The sequence below is a fragment of the Montipora foliosa genome, chromosome 5, assembly GCF_036669935.1.
Source record: "Montipora foliosa isolate CH-2021 chromosome 5, ASM3666993v2, whole genome shotgun sequence".
Lineage (NCBI taxonomy): Eukaryota > Metazoa > Cnidaria > Anthozoa > Scleractinia > Acroporidae > Montipora > Montipora foliosa.
Window position 1 is genome coordinate 6,247,793 of NC_090873.1, and position 10,000 is coordinate 6,257,792.

Consider the following 10,000-nt stretch of genomic DNA (forward strand, 5'->3'; position numbering starts at 1 on the left):
GAACTCTAGGAGAGTTAAAGAAAATAAGAAAAGCTCAGGGGGGAAAAAAAACCTTGCAAGGAGCATTACTATATTGTCAAGTGTTCACCCACATGCAGTGTTTTGTGTACAATGCATGTCACTGGCTAGCCTAGTAGCCAGACTTTATTTGTTGCCCCGTTGTCTCGCGAAGTCTGGGAAACAGGGGTCTCTTTCGATGACGTCACGACGCATCACAGAGTCCAGGTTTGATCGAGCCTGTAGAATGCTCTGGGACCAGGCCGAGGATTGGCCTTTTTCTGTGTTTTGTGGTGTAGTTTTGGCTTGCACGTAACAAATAACGCTTTTCTTTACTTTCTTCAATAACTGAACTTATTAAATTCTCAACCGCGTTTAATGCATTTCTCGTGCTCTGAATGGTTTACTCAATCTCGGTTATCAGCTCAGATACCTTAGTTTGACCTCATATGGCAAATGATTGCTAAGCTAAAATTATTTTCGCCGGAAAGCGAAATTTCTCTCTGAATAAACAAAAAAACCCAAACAAAAACATGTTTTTGTGGAAAGTTTGGAAATTCCGACGTTTAGAAGTACGGGAAAAAGTAAGAAATGTTTTTGTGACGAGCCTGCGTCTGTCTGACCACCAGGTATTACACAACATCGCATCTTCATCAAGTTTTCTCGATTTCGCTCGGATTTTCTCGCTTTTTTCGCTCGTATTTCGTACTTCCAAACTTTTGGAGATTAAAGAATTTAATAAAACAATTATTCCATTCGCGCTTGTTTGATATGAGATTGGTTATAGCCAACTCGGCGCTACGCGCCTCGTTGGCTATTTGCCATCTCATATCCAACGCGCGCTCATGGAATAATTGTTAAATAGCCAATAATAGCGTAGTTAGATGACTGTTTGCTATAGATCAGCTGTAAGTAGATTCTTAGATGCTTCTGAAAACGTAATTTTATGTGTCTCATGAATCAGATGATATCAATGTGCTCTGGGTTTGAATCCTAAATTAGTCGAGTTTGCTGTTGGTTCTCATCTTTGCTGCGATTTATCCTCCACAAAAACCTGTAACACTCCAAATTCCAATTCGACCTGGAAACAGGTTCTGTTCTAATTCTATTTAGTGCCTAAAAACCAGACTTACCGGGCTCTCGCTTCGAAATTGAAAAAAAGCGTTGTATGGAAAGGCCATTGAAATAAACTCCGAAACTTTTATATGACAGAGCGTTACAGCGTTGGATGTTTCTGGGTGGCTGCTTGATGAATAGCCTTCACGAAAAGACGGATAGAGGTGATCGAAAATGTTTCCGTGTTCAAAGTGATGTAAAAAAAAATAGACATCGTTTTTTATGGAAAAAATATCTTGTTAATTTTTGTTTAAATTGTCATTGTATATAGTTATCACCTTGGATTCTACAGCTCACGGATTCTAGCTTTATAAAGAGTATCAAATATTTGTAGGCCTTTATTTGAACTTTTATTGTTATTCTTAATTTTTTTTAGATAATATTTTTCTTACTATTATTATCATCAATATCTTGCAATACAAGGGGCCATGCAGGCATTGTCCCAAATTATCCTACGTGAACTCACGCAACTAGCTTAGTCTAAAATTCGTGATTCTATATAGGTCCAATAGCTAGTGTGTTTCACTCACGTGACCAGCGGCGATGTTTTTTTTAATGAAACAAAAGAAAGTTTTCTGCATTACAAAATAGTTCAATTCCCTCAGTATTGATTTGGAACACCAATATGGCCGACATGACGTCATGTGAAAACACTCTGTACGTTACAAGTATTGGACCTGTAATCAAGCGATCTGGCCCGGGTTGCTCGAAGCATGGTTAGCGTTAAATACCACGGAAACCTATAGGTTTTGATACCTCTTAACCAACAGCTAATCACGCTTCGAGCAAACGGCCCCTGAATGGTGGATGTTAGATTTAAGGCCAACTGAAATACGTTAGCCTTCTAATGGAATGTAACGTTGTTATGGTTTATTTAAATAAGTTAAAGCCTTTCTGCAATAAACACTGCCGAGTACAAATAAAACATATTTATCTTTTATTTATTTTACATAGACTACGTCATATGGCAGGGTTTGATTAATTATCGTATTATTTACGTGATGTAATTTGCTTCGTTAGACAAAAAGATGATACCAGTACTGATTCTCTTCAGTTTTTTTCAAGATAAGTATACTTCAGTTTGAATTTCGAACAACATCAGTTTGCAGTAAAGCGAACACAATGGATTTTTTTTCTTGAGATGTTGTCCTTCCACCCTCCCTTCCCTCGTGGCTCGATTTGAAGTATACAAGTATTGAGCCATGAAATAGAAATGAGAAACTGTAGTACATTTTATACCCTTCCAATGCAAATTTATTTTTGTCCTTGGCAGAAGGAACAGTTAGTCTCTTGTATCTGTAGGAAACCGTGGCTAGGAAAGTGAGTCTACCATGCTGTCTTCCTGTTAACCTGCACTGAGCTATATTCACGAGAGGCTCGTTTAGACGGGCGATTTTTGTCCCGCAATTCGATGCAACTTTTCTCGCGTTGAAGTTGCGTGTAAACCAGCTGCTATTTCAGTGCGATTTATAATTCAAATTACTATGGTTTGAGACGCGACTCACAAAACACAGGGTCTGAGCAGCAGTTTCACCTTTGAGAAGGCCCACACCTCAGTTTTGTTTACGAAATAGAGGTGCACTGACAAACTGCACTAAAATCGTTATGAAGTCGCAGCTAGTTGCACCTTCAGTGCGACGAAAATTGCCTTGAGTCAATTAAGCTGCGCGGCAGCTCGCCAGTGTAAACGGACCTTTTCGATGGCTTGGACGACAACGTGGAAACAATTAGAAATATACACAATTTACGCAAATTGCAGCCTGGGTGTGAGACAAAACAGCGACATTTATGTGAAATTTCTGATTTATTTGGGCTTCAACAACTTATAACTGAACCTATACTCGTATAACTGAATCCTCGTCAACATTTATTGATTTAATTTATACAAATTATGTTGACAGGGTTGCCTGTTCCGGAGTCTCGCATATTGGCATCAGCGATCATAGCCTTATTTACGTTTATGGGAAATTATCTCTCGCGTCTTTTTCAACACGGCATTCAGAGTTTTCGTAACGATATCGCTGAACAAGACTGGTTCTGTAATGGTTCTGAAGATCCAAAACGGTTTTGTGGACTGATTGGAAAACGAAATTTTTGGATATTGTTAATATACATGCACCACTCCGATCTAGACGCGCTAGAACCAATAAAGCACCCTGGATCAATTCACAATTAAAGAAAGGCATGCGTAATCGCGATGCTGCCAAAAGAAAAGCAATTGCATCGAATGATTCACGCGATTGGGAAAAGTACAAAAAGTTGCGTAATAAAATACTTATTATTCTAACGCTTTTATTCAATGTAAGGGTAATCCTCGAAAAACGTGGCAAACCTTTAATGAGCTTACTTCCCGTCGTGTAAATAATACAACGGTGAAAGAATTGAAATTGAATGATGCCGTTATCTCTAATCCTAGCGAGCTCTCTAACGCTTTTAATGATCATTTGCTAATGAAATTCCCCCAGTTGAAACAATAATTCAAGTTATATCAATAATATAAATGTAAATAACAATAAATTCAGTTTTTCTTAATGGAGATATTATTTCTAATCATCAATCGGGTTTTCGTTCATTACACTCTACTGTAACTGCCCTTTTGGAAGCTACGGATAACTGGGCCTTTAATATTGATCGAGGTAATGTTAATGCTGTGGTTTTCCTCGATTTAAAAAAGGCATTCGACACCGTTGACCATGACATCCTTTTATCCAAAATGAACCTTTATGGAATACAAGGAACAGCTCTTGATTGGTTTAAGTCGTATTTAACTTATCGTACTCAACGATTGTTCTCTCTCTGAAATCTGTTCACTTAAATGTGGGGTACCGCAAGGAACAATCCCGGGGGGGGGGGGAGACCCTAAGCGAGACCAAAATCCAAAATTTACACCCCTAAGCGAGACGGCGAGCATCCCCATCTGTTTCATATGGGAGTCCCCCTCCCCCGGGGAACAATCCTTGGCCCCCTCTTATTTCTTATTTATATTAATGACTTACCAAACTGCCTAACATCGTGCCAGCCTAGGATGTATGCTGATGACACCAATCATCATTTATTTACATCATTTATGCTGGCGTTGATGTGAATTCAATACAGTTAAATCTGAATCACGACTGAAATTTAAACTTAAACAAATGGCTTACTTCTATTAAACTTACTTTGAACAGTGCTAAAACTGAATTTATGCTAATTAGCTCCAGACAAAAATTGAGTACTTTGTCAAAGCCACTTAAGCTTTCGATTGATAATGTTGCGATTGAACATGTTTCCTCGGTTGAATCGCTTGGAATATTTATTGATGAAAATCTACGGTGGCAAAGACACATTGATAAATTATCTAAAAAGGTCGCTTCCGGGATAGGATCAATAAAAAGAATTCGACCGTTCGTCCCTCCACCCACTCTTCATTATATATACAATGCACTAATTCAATCTCATTTCGACTATTGCAATCCTGGCTGGGGTAATTGTGGTAAAACGTTAATTGACAGGCTACAGAAGCTTCAGAACCGTGCCGCTCGCGTCTTAATCTTTTCTAGCTATGATGCTGATGCTAACCGCTTAATTAGACAACTCGATTGGAAAGAATTAAGCACTCAAATTTCAAATACAGAAAGCCTTAATGGTATACAAGTCTTTAAATGGTCTTGCTCCTTAATATTTATCTTCTACATTTGTTAAACGAAATGAAACGCGTTATTCCGTGAGGGACTCTGTTAACAAACTATTTGTCCCGTTTCCGCGAACTCCTGATTTTTATACTCCTTATGATTTTACCGTGTTTAAATAAAGATTTTACATTACATTTACATTACATGGTCGCTTTAAATAGAAAGAAAATGCGAAACCGTTAAGTCAGGGCATATGGTGCATTTAAGACTATGGTACGTTTTTTTTTCTCTGTCTAGCCTGTTCCAAGGCTCCCAGATAGTCGAGTAAACGAAAACAACTGCTTGTGAAAAACAAGTGGGAGCTTGGGTCGCCTCGAAATTTAAGGCGTGTTCGGTCGCTAACTTTTATATTCCTCGTTAAAACACTGCGGAGTTGCTTGGCTTTATAGATCTAGATACTGTCGCTGAATTTTAGAACTTTCTGTCGCCAATTTTCAGGTACTTTTATTCTCTTCATGATTATACAGGTATGAGCTGAAATACGCGCCTTCATTTAGGGCTTGTAATCTTCCCTCGTTACGACTGCCTGTCGGGTAACAAAATCCTCAGTGGGTAGCTTTCAGTAGTTTCATTAAGCCTCGTTTGTGATGAGTGGATAGCACTTTCTTCATTTGTCATTTCCTTTAGAAGCTTCAGACGACTGTGAAAGAATGCCACCGCAAGTCATTTGAAGACTCCGTATAGACCGTTAGGCATTGCGAGCGTCTGTTTTTAATTTGGTTTGCATGAGAGCGAGACATCGATTGTTTCTTCGAGCTTGGTCGTCCATCGCTGCTGCCGTCGTGAATTTTTTTTTTGGACAACGTGTGATATTGAATCTTCTATCCCAGTTTCTGAATTATCTGCAGGAAGTGCCGTTGCCGTTGTAAATGCTTACGGATCGTTTATTGGAGACGACGAAGCTCATGTCGATGATAGTACGACGGAGGTTTGTTGATATTTATACATTATGCGCCGATCAACTCGAAACTTCAACATCCCCCCTCCCCCCTTCCCAGGCAAACCCCGGGCATTTGACTATTAGGGAGCTTAAGCAACGACAACAGCGACGGCAACGAGAACGTCATCTCAAAATATAAATTCGCGTTATTGTAATCGCTTCTTTAATATTTCAACTTTTTTAATATGACGGGGGTGTGGTAGTTCCTCAAAAATGACCGTGGTAGGAACGGCGCTCAATTTAGGGCAGAAAATGAAAATTTATCCTCAAGTAATGACGTTTTCCATAAAACCTAAAATTTGGCTATTTCACGTTGTAGTTTTGCCGACGACGGCAATGAAATGGACAAAAGTGAAAAACACACGTGCAGAGCGTGTAAAGCTATTGTTTTGCCTAATAAATATGCAAATTTGTGACGTTCTCGTTGCCGTTGCCGTTGCCGTTGCCGTTGTCGTTGCGCGGGGTGGTGAATTTGACGGGTAAGGCCTCCCCAGGGGTGGGAAATTTGACCTTTGCCTAGGTGGGGTGGGAAAATTGAACCGGAAGTGTCATTGTTCAAATTTTTATTTTTATTTTTTTATTATTATTTTTTGGACGAGATGTAGAACTTGTGAGCGATCGGCATACAAAACAAGGTCTTCAAAAGTTGTTTAGAAACCACAGTTGTCCCAAACTCTGTGTTTTGCTTTGAAGTTAGTCGATACAAATCAGAAGGCGTAATAAAAGAAATAAGCACTAATGTTGCACTCACTTGTGTGTTGTCTCTTTGTGATCGTTCTTCGGTAATCTGGTGCCATTCTGTCCTCTATTTCGCAAGATATCCTCAAACGAAGACCTGAGAAGGTAGGAAAAGCTCACCAGTCGATCGGCCAAGCAAACCGAGAAATCGAGCCAAAACATTTAACCAAAATCCTTCAATCCGCCTCAAACTCGGCCAGCGACATGTTCGAAGATTCTATCAAACATCTAGTCAAGAAAATAGTCTCGCTATCCACTCTGCGAAGGAAAATTTGCCACAAAATTTCAATTTCGCCATCTATCAACATACTTGTGACGATCAGTTGGTGACATGTACGGTCACCGCTCTCTTTTTAGATGGTTTTCACGTGACGTCATCACAGCCATGTTGGTGGACGAAAACAAAAGATCTCTCATTAGCGTCTTTTGTTCGTCCACCAGAAGTCGTGCGTTTCTCTCTTGTTATCTTGGTGTCTCTAGAGATTGGTCTTTCGCTCCACCAGGCCCTTCCCCGGACTTTAAGAGCGTTAGTTTTCTCCCAAGGAATTTTGTCAAATCCGGGGAGGGGTGGAGGAAAAAAAATTTGTACTAAGGAACTGGTGACTTGTCACCAATTGACCGTTTGGGTGCACGGCTGATCATAGGTACCCCAAGCTCACGGAGTATCGTTGTTGCGTTACATAAATTTTATAAGGGTTTTTATTGGGAATTTAGCGATCATTATTTAGGGCATTAAAGTAGAAATAAAAATACACCAGAATTTCTCACCTTGCCTCCTTGTCTTATCTATGGTATGTTCTTAGCATTTCTGGCCGTTTCAGTGCGAGGGGAGTAGGTACACTAGTTATTCGTATACCTGTTCGTTTGTAAAACACAATTGATTACCGTAGCTTTCTCTACTTGTCCTCTCTTGTATATACATCTAACCACTGCTCGCCTCGACTAGCTATTGCTAACTGCGAGCAGTGCAGATTGAAAAATTTATTATATAATGAAATTCTACAATAAACTTGAAACTTGGAGGGAGTTTTAGTCTTATACTATATGGAAAGAGGAAACAGCGAACCTACACCCACTGGAATAGCGCTGAAATGGCCAAAGGTAGCCACAAAAACACTGATAAGACAAGGTAAGGCATTTTTGTTCGATTCATGTTCTTTATTTCGACTTCTAAACACGTTTAATTTGCAAATTCCCATACAAACGGTTATAATTTTAAGTGATCGTGATGCTCAAATTACATTGTTAGCTTGGGGTACCTGTGGGCTGATCGTCACAAGAATGTCGACAGAAGACGAAATTGAAATTTTGTGGCAACCTTACCTTCGAGTGGGTATCGAGGCGATTTTCTTGACTGGATGTTTGATAGGATCTTCATACATGTCGCTGGCCGAGTTTAAGGAGGATTAAAGGATTTTGGCTCGATTTCTCGGTTTGCTTGTCCGATCGAGTTGACTGGTGACCCTGTTTTGACGGAATGGTGGAATGATAGAATGGAATGGTGGCACGGCGGAATTGCGGAATATTCTATAATACTGAAATTATGGAACATTTTGAAACGTAGAATGTACGGAACATTCTAAAACAGGTAATATACGGAATATTCTAAAACGCAGGATGAGAGGAAAGTCTTAACAAAGGATATAAACAATACATTTTTTTCCTCGTTTTATGTTTATTTTTTGAGATAAATACTAGTGATCAGCACACAACAACAAATCTAGATCTTGTCCATAATGTTCGCTTAGTAAAATATATTCTATATACAAGGCTAAAAAGGTTATGAAATGGTTAAAAATTAAAATGTTTGAACCAAACGTTTTCGGCTGTTTGCCATCATCAGGGTTAAGATCGTGTTAACTTGCTTTTATTTTTCCGACCGTTTTCGTCTGATTACGCAGACTTCTTCAGGGAGTTTGAACAAGATGGTTGAAAGGAACGTATTTTATACCTTATTTACAATTTTAACTTCAGGAGCCCCAAAACCGAGCGTCGCTGTGATTCTGCTCGAATCTAGAACTGAATTCAACACACCCATTTGTAGCATTTCATCAGACGTCATCAACAATCATGTGATGCTCATAGTTCTTTAAACAAGCTGGTTCATTTATTGACCGCAGGCTTCTAGCTTTGAATTTTTCATCTTGTATAAATATATGAAAGGCTGTATGTGTGTATGTATGATTCTAGAAGCTAAATCATGACTACTGCATTCCTAGTCTTCGGAAATACATCTATCTTTTGTCTTCTTGTAATGTTGTTTGGCTGCTGCCGGCGAAAGTTCTATCATTTCCGATAACACCATTCATTTTAGATGGAAAGTTGACCGAGAATTAAAATCACACATTTGTGAACAATTGCCTTATAATCGAGTGAAAAGGAACGAAATGTTGCTGCTGAGATCATTATATATAGAAGCACTAAACCGTTTATCGCACGGTTTACCGACTGAAATCCTTTTGCCTGTTCATTTTTAAAAGAATCATTGAGCCCAAATTGATGGACTAAAAATTATTTAACTAGCAAGGCAGCAATAACTTAGAAATGAATTACAGTTAAACGAAGTCTACATACGTCATTGATAAAATTAGTTCCTATTATTTTGGTAAAGTGTGTTGGATGATACCAAAGGTCAAGAAATCTCTTGTTAGTATGTCAAGTAAAAACTGATGCGCTGAAAATAGAAACAGGAAAAGAGAAGAAATCTATGAAAGGAAGCATATCAATTTAGCGGTACTGTCTGATAGAATGCGATGAAAATATTGGCTCAAAGTGCCAATTATCAATTTCTGTATCTGCTTCGCGAGTTTTTGGTTTCGCGTGAGGACAAGACGGGCTTCGTGACTTCCGCCCTAGCGACTGAGACGGAAGTCATCCGTTGACGAGTGAAAAATGATCTGTTGCCATAGGGTCCTTAAAAAAGGGAATTTTCCTTTCGATATCAGGCTACTTTTGTCGAGTTTATTCATCCTTTGACAACCGCCATTAAGAGTTGGAATACACCGTTTCTTCGCCAATAAACACGTTAGGTAAGTGAAATGATTTCAGCTGAATGATCGTAAACAGAATGGCGAACGCGCTATGATGGTATGCGTAGACGAAACTTCTAATCGCTTTATGGAGCGAAGATTTGGATTGGAAAAGTTACACTTTTCACTGTCCTCTCCCTCTCCCCTCTCAACAAGCAATGCTTAATATTGATATTTGATAAAACAGCTCATTATGTAATGGTGTCACCATCATGCAACTATTCTTGAGGTATTGAGTTAATAAAATCAGAAATACCTTATTATAAGCTTATGATTTCCGTCAATATGCCATAATGATAGGGGAAACTTCACATTATACTGACGCCTTTTAACCGTTCTTTGCCACCTCTGAACTACACCGATGGGATCAGTTCTCAGCAAGGATAGCCTTATTCTTTCACGCTGTACATAGTATCCATTGCATTGTAAATAACCTTGAAGCATTCTTATGCCAATCCCAGGATGTTCGTTGGATGCATGCACTGTCATTGCATCTAGCTCAACGTCGT

At 39.1% G+C, this 10,000-nt stretch overlaps 1 protein-coding gene across 1 annotated transcript in view; it reads left to right on the forward strand.

Moving 5' to 3' along the window:
* The first annotated feature begins 9,378 nt into the window (after nt 1–9,378).
* LOC138003481 (uncharacterized) overlaps nt 9,379–10,000 on the forward strand; it is an 18,266-nt gene continuing 17,644 nt past the window's right edge. The window contains exon 1 of the mRNA XM_068849573.1: nt 9,379–9,491. The gene's annotated coding sequence lies outside the window, so the exon portion shown is untranslated. The remainder of the gene's footprint in view (nt 9,492–10,000) is intronic.